The sequence below is a fragment of the Colletes gigas genome, unplaced genomic scaffold (assembly GCF_013123115.1).
Source record: "Colletes gigas isolate AHSC1104 unplaced genomic scaffold, ASM1312311v1 Colletes_gigas_Sc00059, whole genome shotgun sequence".
Taxonomy (NCBI): domain Eukaryota; kingdom Metazoa; phylum Arthropoda; class Insecta; order Hymenoptera; family Colletidae; genus Colletes; species Colletes gigas.
Window position 1 is genome coordinate 245,335 of NW_025106688.1, and position 18,196 is coordinate 263,530.

Genomic DNA, 18,196 nt, shown 5'->3' on the forward strand with positions numbered 1-18,196 from the left:
GACTAAAGAAGTATAGTAATCAATGTTACCAGACCAGGCACTGGGTGCATCGAGAATTCCTCATTTTACTTTCGCATACTATGCCACGAGTATACGTATGTATATTATTAATAGGATTGAGTCTAAATAGCTGAATAAATTTCAACGAATCTTTACATTTAAGTTTTGTACTCTCATTTCAAGGTTTGATTAGACTTCAAGCATAATCAGCCTATGGATAATAATGATTATTATACTAAAAATTAGTATAATAATTATAAATAAAAATTTCTTTTTTTTCAATAGTTGAAATATGATCAACATGTTGTAAAGCACGCTTCCATTTTTTCTGTTGAATACTTGGCAATGGAAATGACTGTTGATTATGGCAACGTAGACCACACCAAATCTTATTTAATATGCACAGAGTCACTCAGCTTATTACAGAGATTACAAAAATCGTTCTGAGCCTTAAAACCAAATATTTTCAATCATAAAAGTATTATAAAAACATATTACTCATCAATTCAATACATCTACAAAACGTATGAATAAGATTTCGAGGCATGTTTTTATTTAATGGAGTTAGAAATGTGTAAAACATTCCTCATATTTATAGTAATAAAAAATTAAAATCATAGTGCATATTTTTGTTATAACATAACGAAGTAGATATTCTTGGTAACATCGAAGGACCAATTTTGCAACGATTGTCGCTGAAATTAATTAGTTATTAGCAATAGTTCTCTATGCTGTTATGTTAAAAAATTCGATAAAATGTGCTGACTTTCGATATTTGTTAGTAACTATTTAATTACGGACGGAATGATTATACAAAGAATACTTGAATTTTGTCCAGGGTCTAAACTACAGTATTAAACTCTAAAAGTTTATAAATTAATCTCAGAAGAAGAATAATTAGTAAATTATCAAGCAGTGGATCGATTGATCAAAATGGCGGAAATATGATTTCAACCTCTCTTTCTAGTCGACTTCATCGCCATTTTCGGCAGAATGTTCAAGTTTGTCGAGAAATAGTACGTTGTTTTTGCCAGTAGATGGCGATACAATCGAATTTGAAAAAATGAGGGCTGTAGCTATGCTTATAGGTAATAACTATTGTTGCCGCCACGTGAAGGGTTTCCACTGCAGTCGACATTGAACAGTGCCATTTTTGACGAAGTCGCAATTTTTTACGGACTATATGTAATTTCTAAAGGACTAGGTTAGACCACCTTCGACGGCAATTGACGTAACACAAACCCTCGCGTGTTGACCATCAGGACAATAGGATAATACGCGTCATAAATTAACCCAGGGATTGTGTAATGTCCTGCAGACTTTGATTTGCAAGGATGAAATAAATCAGGCTGTAGGCGTTGTACAATTCAAAACTGTTCAAATTTCGGATTGAGCAGGACAAGGTCCAATCAAGATATCGACACCTCCAGAAAGGCGCCAAGGGGGAGAATCGGTAAGATGAATCAAAAGACAAAAGTAGAAGTTATTTTGCCTTTTGATAGAAGTGAACTAGTCATCTGACAGAAGTGAATTAGTCTTCTCACTGGGCAGAGAACTTGATTTCTGATCGAACTTATCTCGACATTGAATTTGCTTTCACACCGGATGCGAATAAGAGAATCTTATTTGTTAAATTAGATTGAGAACTTTGCTTGATAAATATCTATTTGTTATTATTATTGTTATTGAATAAATTGTTACTGCAAATTAAAATCACGTAATTTACTAAATAAACCAACTCCGCGAACGATCGAGAAAGAGGATGAATGTCAGTTTATATTTTTCAATTCTCCGAAACTCTATGAGCTGACGTACACATCATCTGGCTGGCATAGGATGCGAAAGTGGATGAGAAATTCCCGGTTTTGGTAACACTGATAGTAACTCGAATGAATTGAAATTCTGTTGAAGCACGGTAGGTGGCGTTAGTAGAGATATTGTATGGACGAGTTTCTGTCTGGTGTGTTACGTGGCCATTGGTGCTTGAGGTTTGGTGGGGTGACTATGACATCACGACGCATGTTTCGTACTATCGAATATGCTGAGTGACAGGTGGTGTAGTAGTTCTGTTACGTACTGTGTATCGAGGATACTGGCTGTATCCTCGCATCACGCGATCGGCACGTTGTTATTCGTAGGTATCAGTGTTAAGTTTTGTGATGTATATCACGATTTCACAGAAACTACGTGAGAAATTTGACTCTGCAAAAGGAGGTAAGTTTATTATCCATTACGTTATTAAAATTTTGATCCTTCGCAATCTAGTGTCTCCATCATGTTTACATCGAAGATCAATGAAATTCCATTGAGATAAGATATTAATTTCCGTAAACATTTCACGTTATACTTTTTATGTTCTACGAATATGTTAATAAATTTCCTCAGATCTAATCTTTCAAATATTAATTATTTTTTACACTCGAACTCCTTGGAAAGGTTTAAACAGAAATCGATTAATTTTTTATTTAGTTGTTAATCATTGATTTTTGGACAGGACCGTGCATTTAATAAGGACGTATAATCGTAACAATTTCGCGAAGAAGAACGATAAGAAGATAAATTAATTTACTTTGTACTGAGATCGATGATTTTCCATATGTAAATGAGAAATGTAATTTTTCAATCTTGCCCACATTCTGCACATTATACTACGTACGACATTCGGTGTAAATTGTTAGAAAAAAAGACTCGACGTAATCTTGGACAAGGTTTAATAACATTTGTGACAAGTTTTGGTATGAAAAGGGATTTACTTTTTTACAGTGTTTTTGAGACAGCTATACAACAAGCCAGGCATAGGGCCATACGGAATTTTATTTCTGTGAGTAAACACGAGTGTATTGTAATACGATTTCCAAATACTTTTGGCAAAATGGTGTTTATGAAAGGTTAAGGTGCATGCGCATACATACTTGGAGGTTTTTTATTATTTTTTCACGGCCAACTAAGAAATCTTTCACTCTCTTTCTTTTTCTTTTCTTTAAATTATGATAAGGTGATTAAACGCAGTGTCTTTACGGTGGTTGCATTGTACTACAAAAATTCTTGGAGAGTACATTCATTTCTTTAAAGCAATTCACATTTTGAAAGAAATTTGAGAAAGTTCTAGTTGATCGAACAACGTTTAATTCTCAATGAAGGGGAGAATTAAAGTGCATGACTAACGAATTGTTTGCGTGTGCGTGCGTATCGTGTATGCGTTTGATACTCGCGTGCGTGCGTACATGGATGCGTACGATCGTATACCGGTTTTAAGTATTATATAAGATTTAACAGTAACAAATTTAATGAACTTAATATTTTTGTTATGCATATGCAAAGCTAAAAGTAAATTTTACGTTGATAATACGTAAGTTTCTCTTAAGCGATGCATTCAGTTTTCAATATTTTGGTCACTATCGATTGCAGGATGTGAAACTGGGTAGGGTCCTCCACCTGAAATATCACAATGCGGATTCTGATACCACGTTTCCTCCTTTTTATAAATACTTTCTAAATTTCGCCAATAAATAATTTCTTTATAACTGATCTGAATGAAATCATTGAAATTTATTTGTTCTTAATGCGTAGTATTATACATATATTATAAGCTTGTTGATGCTAAATAAATTTTGTTTATAAAGAAATAAGTATTTTCTTGTTTGGTATGCTAGTAAATTTCTCTTATTAGATTATTTTCATTTTCTTAAATTAGCGTAGCTGGAATTTTGTTACGTTTGCGTAGAATTTTTGAATTTTACGATCTTAATATTATATTACTAAAATCGTAAATATCGGAAAAAGACGTATAAAAATGTAGAAGCATATATTTTAACGTGTAAATAACATAAGCTTTATTTTCTTTTGGATTTGTATGTGAATATATGTATACAGGGTGTTCGGTCACCTCTGGGAAAAATTTTAATGGGAAATTCTAGAGGCCAATATAAGACGAAAATCGAGAATATCAATTTTTTGACTGACGCTTCATTAAAAAATGATTAAAAAATTAAATTCACAAAATTTCAAATCATTCTGAAAAAATTATTTTTGATTGCGGGGCTCAATTACAATCATTTTTGGTCATTAGACATGCCCCGAAATCCTAGGCACTTTCGAGAAAAAAATTCTTGACCGAAAATCTAATGTGCGGCCCAGACTGCTTCCCTACATGCGAATCTTTAAAATGTCAAAACTCCTAAACGGATTGGAGGATTTTAATTTTTCAAAATGCAAACAACGCGTATTTTAGTGGAGAATATGTAGAAATTCTAACATAATTGAAAAATTTGTTCCTTGATACCGTAAAATGAGAAAAACCCCCTAAAACTGGTCCAATTTTCAAACGCCCATAATTCCAATAATAGTAAAAGTATCTCATTGAAATTTTTTTCTGAAGCAGAGCTCATGGGTACTTACAAAAAAGTATTAGACAACTTTTCTGTAGAGCGTTAAACAAATTTATTAAAAATGAAAAACAAATTTTTAAGACAAATCGACAGGCGTAGTGCCTTTCGGCGAAAAAAAATTTCAAATCGTTCTAGAAAAATTATTGTCGGCTGTGGGGGTCAATTACAATTATTTTTGGTCATTAGACATACCTTCAAAATCCTACCCACTTTCGAGAAAAAAATTCGAGGTGTGAAAGTTTTCGACAAAATTAAACAATTTCAAATCGTTCTGGAAAAATTATTTTCGGTTGCGGGTGTCAATTACAATAATTTTTGGTGAATAGACCTACCCCCGAAATCGTACCCACTTTGTAGAAAATAATTCAGTACGGGCGGAACTTTAAACGTTAATAACTTTATAACGAAGCCTCCGTCAACAAATTAGTATTCTTGATTTTTGTCTTACTTTGGCCTCTAGAATCTTCCATTAAAATTTTTCTCAGGGTGGCTCAACACCGTGTATGTACTGGCGAGGAGTGACTAACCGTAGATGCTCCTCGCAAGAGACACTTGCAATTATTTTAATCTCCAGAATTTCAAGAAACATACATAAATGTGTATTCTAAAAATGATTCCAACAATATTCCTAACACATTCTCAAGCATTTACTGCTTAACAAGCAGCTTTAAGATAGTTAATTGCCTAAACAGAAAGTAATTTTATCGAGTCGATGAAAATAACACTTGTCCCAATAACTGAGTACCCTTTTCTGCCAAAAAATTCATCTTCAGTGTCGAAGCTAACTTTTGGACGAATGGCTTTGTTAATAAGTAAATTCGTCGAATTTAGCCAGATACTAATTCTCGCTCGATCATCGAGCGGTTTTTCTACCCAGAAAATGTTATTATCTGGTGTAATTTTGTTGGCTAGTGGAACCAAAAAGATGTGACTGTGACTGTTACCGTTTTCTTTGGTGCGAATCGCGTGGATTTGATTTGTCCGAGATGTGATTTCGATAAGATGTTCGTCACGTGCCACACTTCTGCCGAAACTATCACTTTATCGAAATCAAAGTTCAATGATACGATTATTTTGAGAAATGCAGCTGTCGACTAGTCACCAAGATCTTGTGACACGACGTTATTAGAGTTTTTCTTGTGTGATCATGTTAAATCTTTTGTCCTTTTCAAAGCAAATATTATTCGTGAGATGTAGCCAATCATCGAAAACTGGATTTTATCGTATTCACTTCGCCAAGCACATTCGCTTGCATTCTACTGAAACAGCTGCATGCTGACATCGTCTTACCAACAAAATTATGCAGGTACTTGAAAACATTAGGATGAATTTGATTTACAAAAAGTTAAATTTAGAGTTAAAAACCTGTATAAAGAAATATAATGGTATTATTCACTGCGAGCGTTTGAACATCATAGCTTCTCTGGTAAAGATGCTTAGTAAATACTTTCAACCGACGTTACTCTCAGTTAATGATGAATTATATTATTGTAACGTGATTCGTAAATGGCCAAACGGATACAGGTGAAAGGTAGAACCTTAGCAAGGAATTTAACCTTAAATACATCAAATCAATGGTGAAAGGTAGCGGTGTGTCGTGATTCCGAGATGTAGGACGATAAATGGCACTGGCCCAATTCACTGCATTCAGAGCATTCTGAATGCACGAACCGAATGTTTAGGAAGATGCCAATTTCTTGTACGTGAGAACATTTCTTGGCCTTCAATTATTTCGAATTGCACGGAACTAATCATCTGATGCGATTCCTTTCGAGATACGAAAGTTTTTGTATTAGGCAACAAATCATGGAAACTGGACAACAGACTTACTGTTACTTGTACCTACATTCAATATAAATTAATAATATTGGATTGTTTGGAAAGTAATTTCGTTTTTCTTCTTCGTGAAAAGGAACAATTCTTTTTTATTTTTGTTTATTTCGGGTTTTACGTCGCGTCGACCTACGGGTCATTAGCAACGATTAGGATCAGTTTCCTTCTTTTCTGTCCGGTCATATGCAGTGGTAAATGTTGATGTCTTTTAGGTTGGTTAGGGTATTTTCTATGTGTTTCTTTGTCGTTAGAACTTCTGTCGATGTTATTTTATAGTTTTGTCTTTGGATGTTGTATCTCCTGCATTCGAATAGTAGGTGGTTGGTTGTAATGATTTTCATGCAGACAGTGCACATTGGTGGTCCTGTTTTCTTAATTAAGTATTCATGTGTGAGTTTGCAGTGACCAGTTCTAAGCCTGGCCATGATTATCCTGTCTTTCCTTCTCATATTGCTGCTAGGCATTATTTGGAAGAAGTCTTGGGTAACGTCGTGTGTTTTTATTTTCCTAGATGTGGCCTATATTTTATTCCATGATTGTTGTTCGATATGGCGTAATACGACAATGAGGTCTTGGCGTGGGACTCGTCTGCCGGTGTTATCTGGTGGAAGTGCTGTTGCTTCTTTGGCGGCTGTGTCGGCTGCCTCGTTTCCTTTGATGCCTTGGTGAGATGGAACCCAGGCTAGGGTTATACATTTGCCGTTATCGATGAGGTCCGCATAGGTATATTGGATATTTAGAATGACTTCATGTTTGGTTTCGCGATTTACGTTTGCTATTGCCATGAGTACACTCATTGAGTCAGTGAAAATGATGGAAGGTTAGACATAGTGGTTCCGTATGTGGTTAAGAGCTTCAAGAACTGCCCTGGCTTCTGCTGTAAAGATGGATGAGGTTATTGGTAGGTGGAATTTTTTGGTCGTGGTGTCGCAGATGCATCAGTATATATCGTTTGGTGGTTTGGGTATTTGTTGCATAATTGTTGGAAATGAAAAAATCTGTGTTCTGTGCTGCTTATTTAGTCTTTGGGAAGTTTTGCGAGGTCGACGTTGATTTCTGGTGTTTTTAGGATCCAGGGAGCTGTTTTCCTGAATTTATATGGAATAGTTGGTGTTGATATAATCATAGTGAAACTATCGTATTTGGCAATTCTTCCATAGAATGGATTTGGAAACTTGGGTTTTTTAGCTTGTAGGTGGGTATATCTGTTTGTAAATATGTTGTTGTAGGTGGGATTATTTGGAGTGGAGGACATTTTGGCTGCGTATTTTAGGCTTAGGTATTTCCTTCTTTGTTCTAATGATGGTTCTTTTGATTCAAACAATATGCTATTTATTGGACTCGTCCTGTAGCTTCCAGTGGCTATTCTTAGAGCAGCGTTATGAATTGAGTCGATTGTTTTCAGAGTATTGGGTTTAGCCGAGTTATAAACTATTGACCCGTAGTCGAGTTTGGATCTGATTAAAGCCTGGTAGGTTTGTATGATGATATCTTGGTCAGCTCCCCAGCTATAATTTGCCAAAACTTGCATGATGTTCATTTTTTTGTGCATGTGGTTTTTAAATATTTCTTATGTGGCCCCCACGTTAGCTTATGGTCAAAGATGAGTCCAAGTATTCTAATGCTGTCTACTTTTTCGATTTCAGTATTTCGTATGTGGAGATTAGGGGGAAGTATGATTGTCTTGCGTTTTCTAGAAAAGATGGTGTATTTTGTTTTTTGGGGGGGAGAATTTAAGTTTTGATTTTTCGGACCATGACAGAAGGTCGTAGATGCTTTTCTGTAGGAGCTCGATGATAGTGGATAGGTTTTTCCCGCTGCAGGTTATTGTTAGATCGTTTGCGAACAGGGTTCCTTGAATTGGTGGCTTGATGTTATTTAGAACGTCGTTAATTACTATCAGGAAAAGCGTAACGCTGATTACCGAACCTTGTGGAACTCCATTGTGTATGGTGGTTGGTTTGGAGAAGATTCCGTTCGTTCTCACTTGGATGGTTTTGTTAGGAAGTTTTTGATGAAAGCTAATATGTTGCCGTTTAGCCTAGTTTTAGTTAGGGCGTTGATAATTGTAGTCATTGGTATTGAGCCGTATGCCCTTTCAATATCCAAACATACTGTGATGAGGAATTTGTCTTTCAGAAATGCTTCGCATATGCTTGTCTCTAAGTTTATCAGTACGTCAGTGATCGAGCGGTGCTGTCTGAATCCGTATTGGTTAGGTGATAGCATATTGTTTGATTCGAGGAACCATCTAAGCCTTTTGTTAATTATTTTTTCTAGAAGTTTAAAAATGTAGTTTGTTAAGGCGATCGACCTATAGCTTTTGGGTTTGTTTTTGTTTTTATTTGATTTAAGTGTGGGTATAACTGTAGCTTTTCTCCAGTTGTTCGGGAATGCATGATGCGTCCAAATGCAGTTGATGATATTGAGGAGATGGTTGATGCCGATTTGTGGCAGTTCCTTTATCAGTTTGTTAGGTATATTGTCGGGCCTAGGAGCAGAATTTTTTGTGGCGCGGAGAGTGTTTATTAGCTCTTCTAGGGTTATGATTGAATTTAAAGTGGATTCGGAAACGGGGTCTACTAGATTGCTGTTGTCGTTTTTTGGGTTTGTGACGGGCGGCGAGGGTATGTGCACTATTTCTTCGTGACTTTTATTTTCTGAATTTTTTTGGAATGTCTCTGCAAGGGTGTCGGCTATATCCTGTGGATTAGTTATAAATTTGTTATCTCCTAGATTGAAAAATTGGATTTCAGTGTAAGATTCTATTCCATTAATATTTCTGATTTTTTTTCACAGGGTATTTGTTGGGGTTTTGTTTGTAATGGTTGATATATATGATTGCCAAGATTTTCTTTTGCTTTCTTTTATTATCTTGCGAAGTTTTGCCCGAAGTTTTTTGAAGTTTTTTAAAGTTGACTAAATTTTCTGTTGTTGGTTGTCTCTTTGCTTTGTTAAAGGCCCTATGGCTTTCTTTCATGGATGCGTGGCAATTTTCGTTCTACCAAGGAGTGTTTCTTTTTTTTGTGCTTTTTGGTTTAATTGGACCAGAGAATTCCTGCGCTGCCTTTTTAATAGTTGTTTCCAGTAATTCGATTTCTTGGTTGATGTTAGGATCGATTTCGCTTTTTGGGGCTTTTTGGAAGGTATTTGTGATTATTGTTTTGTATATACACCACTCTATTTTTTTAATGTTTCATTTGGCAGTGGGCTTGTTTTGCAGCTGTGGGGTAGAATCTAGGTATGTAACTTTTATGGGAAAATGATCGCTGTTATGGAGGTCTAATAAGGATTCCCATTCTAGGGATTGCGTCAATTTAGTACTTACAGAGTGTTAGATCGATCGCACTCGTTTTCCCAATACTTACTGTAAAATGTGTTGGGCTCCATGAGTTTAGCAGAGTGATGTCGGGGTCTTCTAGTAGATTCTCAATTATTTTCCCGCAGCCGTCTATTTTGTATGATCCCCAAATACATTATGTAAAATAAGTACCCGGAATATGTAAATAAAACTCAAATTGCTTATTTAATCATCCAAATTTATTTTGTCGCCTTCAAAGTAGGCCCTATCAGAAGCAATGCACATACACCAACACTTTTTCCAGTCTTCAAAACACTTTTTAAACGCTGAAGAAGGTAGCGCCTTCAGCTCCTTCTGCGAATTTTCTTTTATGGCCTCTATCGACTCAAAACATCTTCCCCGAAGGGGTAATTAAAGTTTCAGAAATAAGAAAAAGTCACAGGGAGCCATATCTGGTGAATACGGTGCTTGTTCGATCACATTTGTTGAGTTCTTGGCCAAAAATTCGTGTACCAAAATCGACGTGTGCGACGGATCATTATCGTGGTGTAGGATCCAAGAATTGTTTTTTCACATATCTGGCCGTTTTCGACGAATATTTTCACGCAAGCGTCCCATGACGCTCAAATAATATTTTTTATTTACTGTTTGTCCATCTGGAAGGAATTCCGAATGAACAACACTACGATAATCAAAGAAAACAGTGAACATGACCTTAATTTTCGAGAGACTTTGACGCGGTTTTTTAGAATTTGGTTCATTTTCTAAGCGATATTCCGAAGATTGTTGACTTGTTTGCATATCGTATTCATAAACCTATGTTTCGTCACCGGTTATGATGCGTTTCATGAAGGTAAAGTCACTAGAAGCTCGTGAAATCATGTCTTCAGCAACTGCTTTTCGATGTTCTTTTTGCAGAAAATTCAACTCCTTCGGAACAAGTCGTGCAGCGACACGTCTCATGCCCAAAACTTCAGTTAAAATGTTATGTACAGATATGTGAGACATTTCCACTTCATGAGCCACCTCTCTAACACTCAGGCGACGATTATCGATGACCATTTTTTTTATCTTTACGATGTTTTCGTCACTCGAAACCATTGACAGTCGGCCAGCACGCGGCAAATCTTGCACTTCATCTCGGCCCTCTTTAAATGCCTTGTACCATTCGTATGTTTGCGTTTTTGATAGGCACCACTTACTCTAGGCTTTCTGTAACATTTTTAACGCTTCGACACAAGAAATTTCGTTAGAAACGCAAAATTTAAGGCAAATTCTTTGCTCGACAGTTCTTTCCATTGCAAAAATCGCAGAGCACACTCGAGATCGACTGGTGTAAATAACTGCCGTGAACACACTGGTTGCTATATTGCGTTTAGCGTAACAACTGAATACAATGTTGCCTACTTACACACAAAAATTTGTTTCAATACATGCACTGTGGGATTTGAAAGTGAGAGATTCCGGAACGTATTTTACACAATGTATAATGGTGGCTATTGAAATCGCCCATTAGTATAAAGTGTGTTGGCAGTTGGTTTGTAAGCGTTTCTAAGTCAGTTGGGTTTTGGGTATGGCTATTCGGGAGGTAGATGTTGCATATGTGTATCTTGCTTGGAAGTAGTTCTGTGACTGCGATTGCTTCTAGGTTTGTGTTTAACAGAATTTCGACGGCATTGAATTTTTCGGATACTGCGATGAGTATCCTCCACTCGCGTGATTATCGCAGTCCCTGTTTTTGTTGAAGATGACGAACCCTTGGAGCCTTGGGAGGTGGTGTTTTTTGAGGTTTGTCTCTTGTAGGCAAATGATGGATGGATTTCTAACGTAATAAGAAAGGAGCTCGGGATTGGTTTTGCATCGTCTGGACTTACGTAGACTTGTCTCTTGAAGCTTAGAATATGCGACAGGTCCGGGTCGACGATTCCTGCTTTTAGTGGGGTTATTTTTTAGTATAATTTGATGTTGTTTGTTCTGAACACGTTTTCGATAGCTGAGTTGGGAATTATAGGTGCGATATTTGATAATATGATTCTTCTGGCCGGTAGCACCATAGGGCGGATTTCTATATTTACGTTATTTATTGTAATTGTTTTGTGTTTAGAGGTTTAGTTTGCAACCGTTTCTTTACTATCTAGGTACATACAGATTCTTCCATTAGAGATCCTTGATAGGTATTTTATAGCTTTGGGTCCTGTTATGTTACCGATTGCCCGAGCGTACTCCTTAATGGTGATTCCATCGATTGATTGCAGAATAATAACTTGATCCTGGGTTGGGGTGTATTGATGTTTTGTTATGTTGGCGTATGAAGTTTTGGTTTCGGTCGTATTGAATTTTTGGGTTATTTAGCTATTTTTCGATTGGATATTTTGGTTCTCGTTAGTTTGGAAAGGATACGTAGATTGGGATTTGACATTGTAACGGTTTACTGTCTATGACATGGTGATACGTACGGCGTACGTATACCTATGTCAGAGGTTTATGTAGTGGTGATAATATCACCGCTACTTTGTTTACGAGACGGCACTCACCAACACTGAAACTACGGCACGCGTGACGGTACGAGCTAACAATAACACGTCCGATTGATTCCGCAGTCGGAGTGAGACTGAGGAACAATTTTCTATATAATACATATATAAATATTTTAGTGAATTATGTACTGGCCATTTTAGTCCAACACCTTTTGCCATCTTCCTGGTAGTAGCATGATTCCGTGTTCATAAAATTTCTGATCTTTATTTATAAAAAACTGATGCAAGTGATTTTTGACATCGTCGCTTTAAGTATATGTTTTATCGTTTAAGAAATTTTGTAAAAACTGGAATAAGTAATAATCCGATGATGCCGGATCTAGCGAGTATGGCGGGTGTGGTAGCACATCCCATCCAAACTGCAATAGCTTCTGACGAGTTACTAAACTTGTGTGAGGTCTGGCATTATCATGGTGGAATCCATATTTCGAGCTTCGAAACGAAACCAAGTCGTTTCATGTGATCACAAACGGTCGAATTCGACAAATTTAACCTCTTAACGATTTCTCGTGTTGTTATTTGTCGATTTGCTTCAACCAATACTTTTATTTCGCCTTCGTCGGCTTTATCTGGCCTTCCAGAACGTGGGGTACCTTCCATATCAAAATTGCAGGAACAAAATTTTGCGAACGAGTTTTGGCACTGCCATTCTGTTAAAACATCCTCTCCATACACGTTACACAATTTTATTCTTGCTCGAACAGCATTCTTACCTTTTCGGTAAAAAAAGAAGCAAAATATGCCGAAAATGCAGCTTCTGATTTTCCATATTTGACGGGACACCAAAGAAATACAATTGCACAGAAACAAATATAATTTTTTACAAACAAGCCTTGAAGTGTCAGCTATGAAAATATATAATGAGAGTACGGTTTAGAATAAAGTTGGCTGGTTAAAAATACAATTAACGTGTCTGTTGGTAAGAAAACGAAACTACTTTCCGAACAACCTAATATAATAATTAACAGATTTGAGAGCTAGTTTTGTAAAGTATTTCAAAAACAAAATACGATACGAACGAGAATAATTATAGAAAATTCCCTCGCGTATTCCGTTCCACTTTCGGGATAAACAAACTAATAAAGAATCACATTTACGTAGTACATCTCCAAGATGCTGTCAATGTGCCTGGGATTTAGAGGTGCCAAGTTTTCAAATTTTACGATAATAATTTACAATTACGTTTTTAAAACTTTTAATTTAACAAAACGTAACAGGAAATAATTTTTTATTTACGAGCTAGCCAGACGCCTTAATTTTAGGTCAATGACTGTACCATTTACGGCATTGGGCCCCATTCATTTGTGTGCACGTGCGAATACACGCTGTCGTCGGTTGAGTATTTCCGTTCGTTGAGTTTGAAAGTGCTCAATTGCCCGATGATATCGTTGGTGAACTGTTAACCTGTATTGAGAACGCATATAAGGGGAAAGCGAAAATTGTATGACATTACTTTAAATGGGTATCGCGAAGAATTGGTCCCAACCAATTTATCACTGTATAAGTATAAGAATAGAATTGTAAAAATAATAGATAGGAAAGCATAATATTTTAAATTAGTTAATTTATTCGGCTGCATAGTGTTCCGAATATATTTTAACATGAAAATAAACAATTTTTTGCTTTTATTTAGGACTTTTACGTCTCAACCTTTATGCAGGGTATTCATTTAGAAACTTTAAATCCAACTACCTCGAAAATAACTCATTTTAGGCAAAAAATATTAAGTTTAGAAGTTTCTTAGGGTGTACTTTCGAAAAGGACATACCTCTGATTTTTTTTATACTCTGGATTTTTACGTATTTCGACGTGCTGAATACGAGTATGATAGTGAAAATTGGTATTTTATTAAAGTGTGAAGAAACCATACAAATCATACTTTTTTTATTTACTTCCGTAAATAATGGGAATTTTGAAAAATACTTCAGATAAAAGTTGTAGACCTCATCAAAATACACATTTTATGTCCTATTAATTTTTGTCATAAAGATAATACTTTCTGAGAAAAAATGATAGTTAATTATTCACTTATACATTGTTCGTTAAAGAATTATTAACAAAAGAAGTACATGATATTGTTCTATTCGCTTTGTTTTCGTTTTTTAGAACAAACAGGTTTATTTTTTAGTTTATATGAGGTTGCTTCATTTCTTTTATAACGAACAGTCGTTTAATTTAATGTTTAAGTTTAGGTTTAGGTTTAGGTTTGTGTTAGGTCTGGATTATTCTTTTTGGGGATGGAGCTTCCCGCAGAGGGTGAATCTCGCTACGCGTGGAAAGTTAAAAATCCAATGATACAGAAAACACGTGGGCGAGGGAGGACCTTTGCTGTATCCCTTTCTAGTATTAACTAATGAAATTAACAATAAAAATTGATTTGTGTTGGATGAGACACTATACACTGTGGAGAATAACTATAGTACCATTATCATTTTCAAGAGTTTTGTAGTTGTAACTAATGATTTCTAAATGTTAATAATAACACGCGAAAAGGACTAGAAACAAAATTATAATCAATGGAAAAAGTACAAAAATAACATTTATTTAACATGAACTATAATAATAAATGAAATATTGCAATGGTGCATAACTATAGCACCAATGTATTTGGAACATAATATTAAGGTTAAATGGCTATAAAGTGTTAAAGGGTATAGCCGAATAAGGGGGTCAAATGTGCCCTTGAACCAAATTTGACATACGATGGATCCATCGATAGAGCATCAGAAAAAAACATTCTGTACCAAATTTGAACCCTCTATCATGTTCGGAAGGGTAGTTATTGGGAAAATTCGGATTAGCGAATTTGTGCCTATTTCCCCTATTTAATCGTGTATGAAAATTATGAAAAAAATCTGGTGCATTGCGACTATTGAGATACGTGTTTGAGAATTTTTTCCGTTTTTTCGATTTCAAATCCAAGGTGTGAAAAATTAAAAACGCAAAAAAACGCAGAAAAATACCGATTTCGTATTGAAGCTTTCGAGACACTAGATTTATATAATTACTGTAAATGCATATTGTCATTGGTTATGTCCCTGAATTTTTTCAGATTTTTTGGCAGGGTGCGCCGTAGTAGCAAAAATGAAAAACCGATTTTTTCGGCGTTTTTCGCGTGAAAAAGCAACTTATACTTTGAATTTTTGTATTCCCTTTAATAGATAACTATATTCTGTGGTTTTAAACATTTCCATGTTGAGTAAAACAGTGTATACAAGAAGAAAAGCAAAAATAAGTCAAGAAAAAAAACGTGCTATGCGCGTTGTATTCAGAAGTATCAGCATTATTTCCAAGAGCTGCGATGATGCAGTGAGTAAGATGCTTGGCTGCGAGACTGCTGCAAACTTTTTGACGCGCGTTCGCGCCCTGCTACGGTACATTTTTTTTTATTATATTAATTTTTTTTTTTTCAATTTCTAACTAAACGACAATGAAAAACTATTAGTTTATTAATATTTAAAAAATATTTTTACCTAAAATATACGCAAAAACAATTATGGAGCAGTTTCTATTCCATCATTTCTCTAGTCGTATATTTGCTTAAATACCCTACTGTTTCATTTTTTCTACGTTAAATGAATATACGTACTTAGTTTTAAAATCACATACCTTTAATAACTTTGAATAGTGGAAGAAGATTTCTTCAATAAAAAGAATATTAGCAGTCTTTGCATATAGTTACGGATATCATGATGACTAGATTTATGATGACAAGATTTATGATGTGCAAGGTTTATGAATGTTTACGTCTATTGGCAGTCTAAATTACTTATTTCTCTTACTCGAATACCTAGCAGTTAGTAGTGATTCTAGTATTAAAGATAAAATAGGTGATTTTACATTATCAGAAGAACGTCTTAAAATATTCGCGGGATTAACTTGGGAAAATCTAATTCAACTTAGAGAAATGATGAAGTCCATGAGAAATACGGAAAAACGAGCTGTGAAATAGGCTATTGTTGTCTTTTTATTTAAATTGCGTACTGGAAATTCGAATAGTATGATAGCTTCAATTTTTGGGTTAGAGCGCGAACAACAGGTATCCGATTTTTGTAAAGCAGTTAGGAACTCGTTTGAAAAAGATATTTTACCATATCATTTCGGAGTCGCGGCTTTTTCTCGTCAACATTTAATAGAAAATGAAACGTCCATTATTGCTAAACAGTTATATAATATAACAGACCAGCTAGCACTTATTTTTGACGGTACATATATTCGCCTTTGTTGAAATGTGGACATGTGTAACGGAAATGGATAATAAGAGAACAATTTCTCGTTTAAAACTGCCAATAGACGTAAACATTCATAAACCTTGCACATCATAAATCTTGTCATCATGATATCCGTAACTATATGCAAAGACTGCTAATGTTCTTTTTATTGAAGAAATCTTCTTCCACTATTCAAAGTTATTAAAGGTATGCGATTTTAAAACTAAGTACGTATATTCATTTAACGTAGAAAAAATGAAACAGTAGGGTATTTAAGCAAATATACGACTAGAGAAATGATGGAATAGAAACTGCTCCATAATTGTTTTTGCGTATATTTTAGGTAAAAATATTTTTTAAATATTAATAAACTAATAGTTTTTCATTGTCGTTTAGTTAGAAATTGAAAAAAAAAAAATTAATATAATAAAAAAAAATGTACCGTAGCAGGGCGCGAACGCGCGTCAAAAAGTTTGCAGCAGTCTCGCAGCCAAGCATCTTACTCACTGCACCATCGCAGCTCTTGGAAATAATGCTGATACTTCTGAATACAACGCGCATAGCACGTTTTTTTTCTTGACTTATTTTTGCTTTTCTTCTTGTATACACTGTTTTACTCAACATGGAAATGTTTAAAACCACAGAATATAGTTATCTATTAAAGGGAATACAAAAATTCAAAGTATAAGTTGCTTTTTCACGCGAAAAACGCCGAAAAAATCGGTTTTTCATTTTTGCTACTACGGCGCACCCTGCCAAAAAATCTGAAAAAATTCAGGGACATAACCAATGACAATATGCATTTACAGTAATTATATAAATCTAGTGTCTCGAAAGCTTCAATACGAAATCGGTATTTTTCTGCGTTTTTTTGCGTTTTTAATTTTTCACACCTAGGATTTGAAATCGAAAAAACGGAAAAAATTCTCAAACACGTATCTCAATAGTCGCAATGCACCAGATTTTTTTCATAATTTTTGTACTCGATTAAATAGGAGAAATAGGCAGAGATTCGTTAATCCGAATTTTCTCAATAACTACTCTTCCAAACAAGATAGAGGGTTAAAATTTGGCACAGAACGTTTTTTCTTGTTGCTCTATCGATGGATCCATCGTATGTCACATTTCGTTCAAGGGCACATTTGACCCCCTTATTCGGCTATACCCTTTCTAATTCAGTTTATTAAAGTGAGCAGTTTCAATAATGAGTAGGACCTCCTTTTTTATGTATTAATTCAAAAATACGATTGTTCATACTCGTAATTAGTTTTTTCAAAGTTTCTTCGCTAATTTGATTCCACGCTTCAATAATTGCTATTTTTAGCTCCGAAATGTTCAAAAATTGTCGATTATTTCCATAAATATGCCGTACCATTATACCCCATAAGTTTTCAATTGGATTTTGGTCTGGGGAGCATGCAGGCCATTTCAATACATTGACATCAAACGTTTCAAACCATGCTGTGGTTTGGCGGCTTTTATGGATTATCTTGTTGATAAGTACATGAAATGTGATTGTTTGCATGAATAAAAGCCAATAAATGATTTTCGAGTATTCCAATATACTCCGCACTATTCATTCGTGCAGTTGGGAAAGCTAATCTGAACTTGTCACAGGAGCAGAATGTAGGTACCTCACACGATAAGTGTCCCTCCACCGAAATTACGTTTCGAAAAGTATTTTTGTTTTTTACGAAGGTCCCTCCAATATGAATTAAATCCATCTGGACCGTCCAAATTGAATTTTTTTCAGAGAAAATAATCTAAGTTAAATAAGGAATATTAAATATGAAGTTAAAATCTCGATTTATGAATGTCTAAACTTAACGTACATTGTATTCAAGCCTGATTATTTTGTGACGTTTCAGAAGTGTAGGTGCGGACATCATTTTTTGTCTTGTAATGTTTGAATTGTTTAAAGACACG

The 18,196-nt window shown here is 35.1% G+C and overlaps 1 protein-coding gene across 1 annotated transcript in view; it reads left to right on the top strand.

Annotated features, from left to right (window-relative positions):
• The first annotated feature begins 2,085 nt into the window (after positions 1–2,085).
• LOC122403531 overlaps positions 2,086–18,196 on the top strand; it is a 92,111-nt gene continuing 76,000 nt past the window's right edge. Inside the window, exon 1 of the mRNA XM_043407089.1 lies at positions 2,086–2,214. The gene's annotated coding sequence lies outside the window, so the exon portion shown is untranslated. The remainder of the gene's footprint in view (positions 2,215–18,196) is intronic.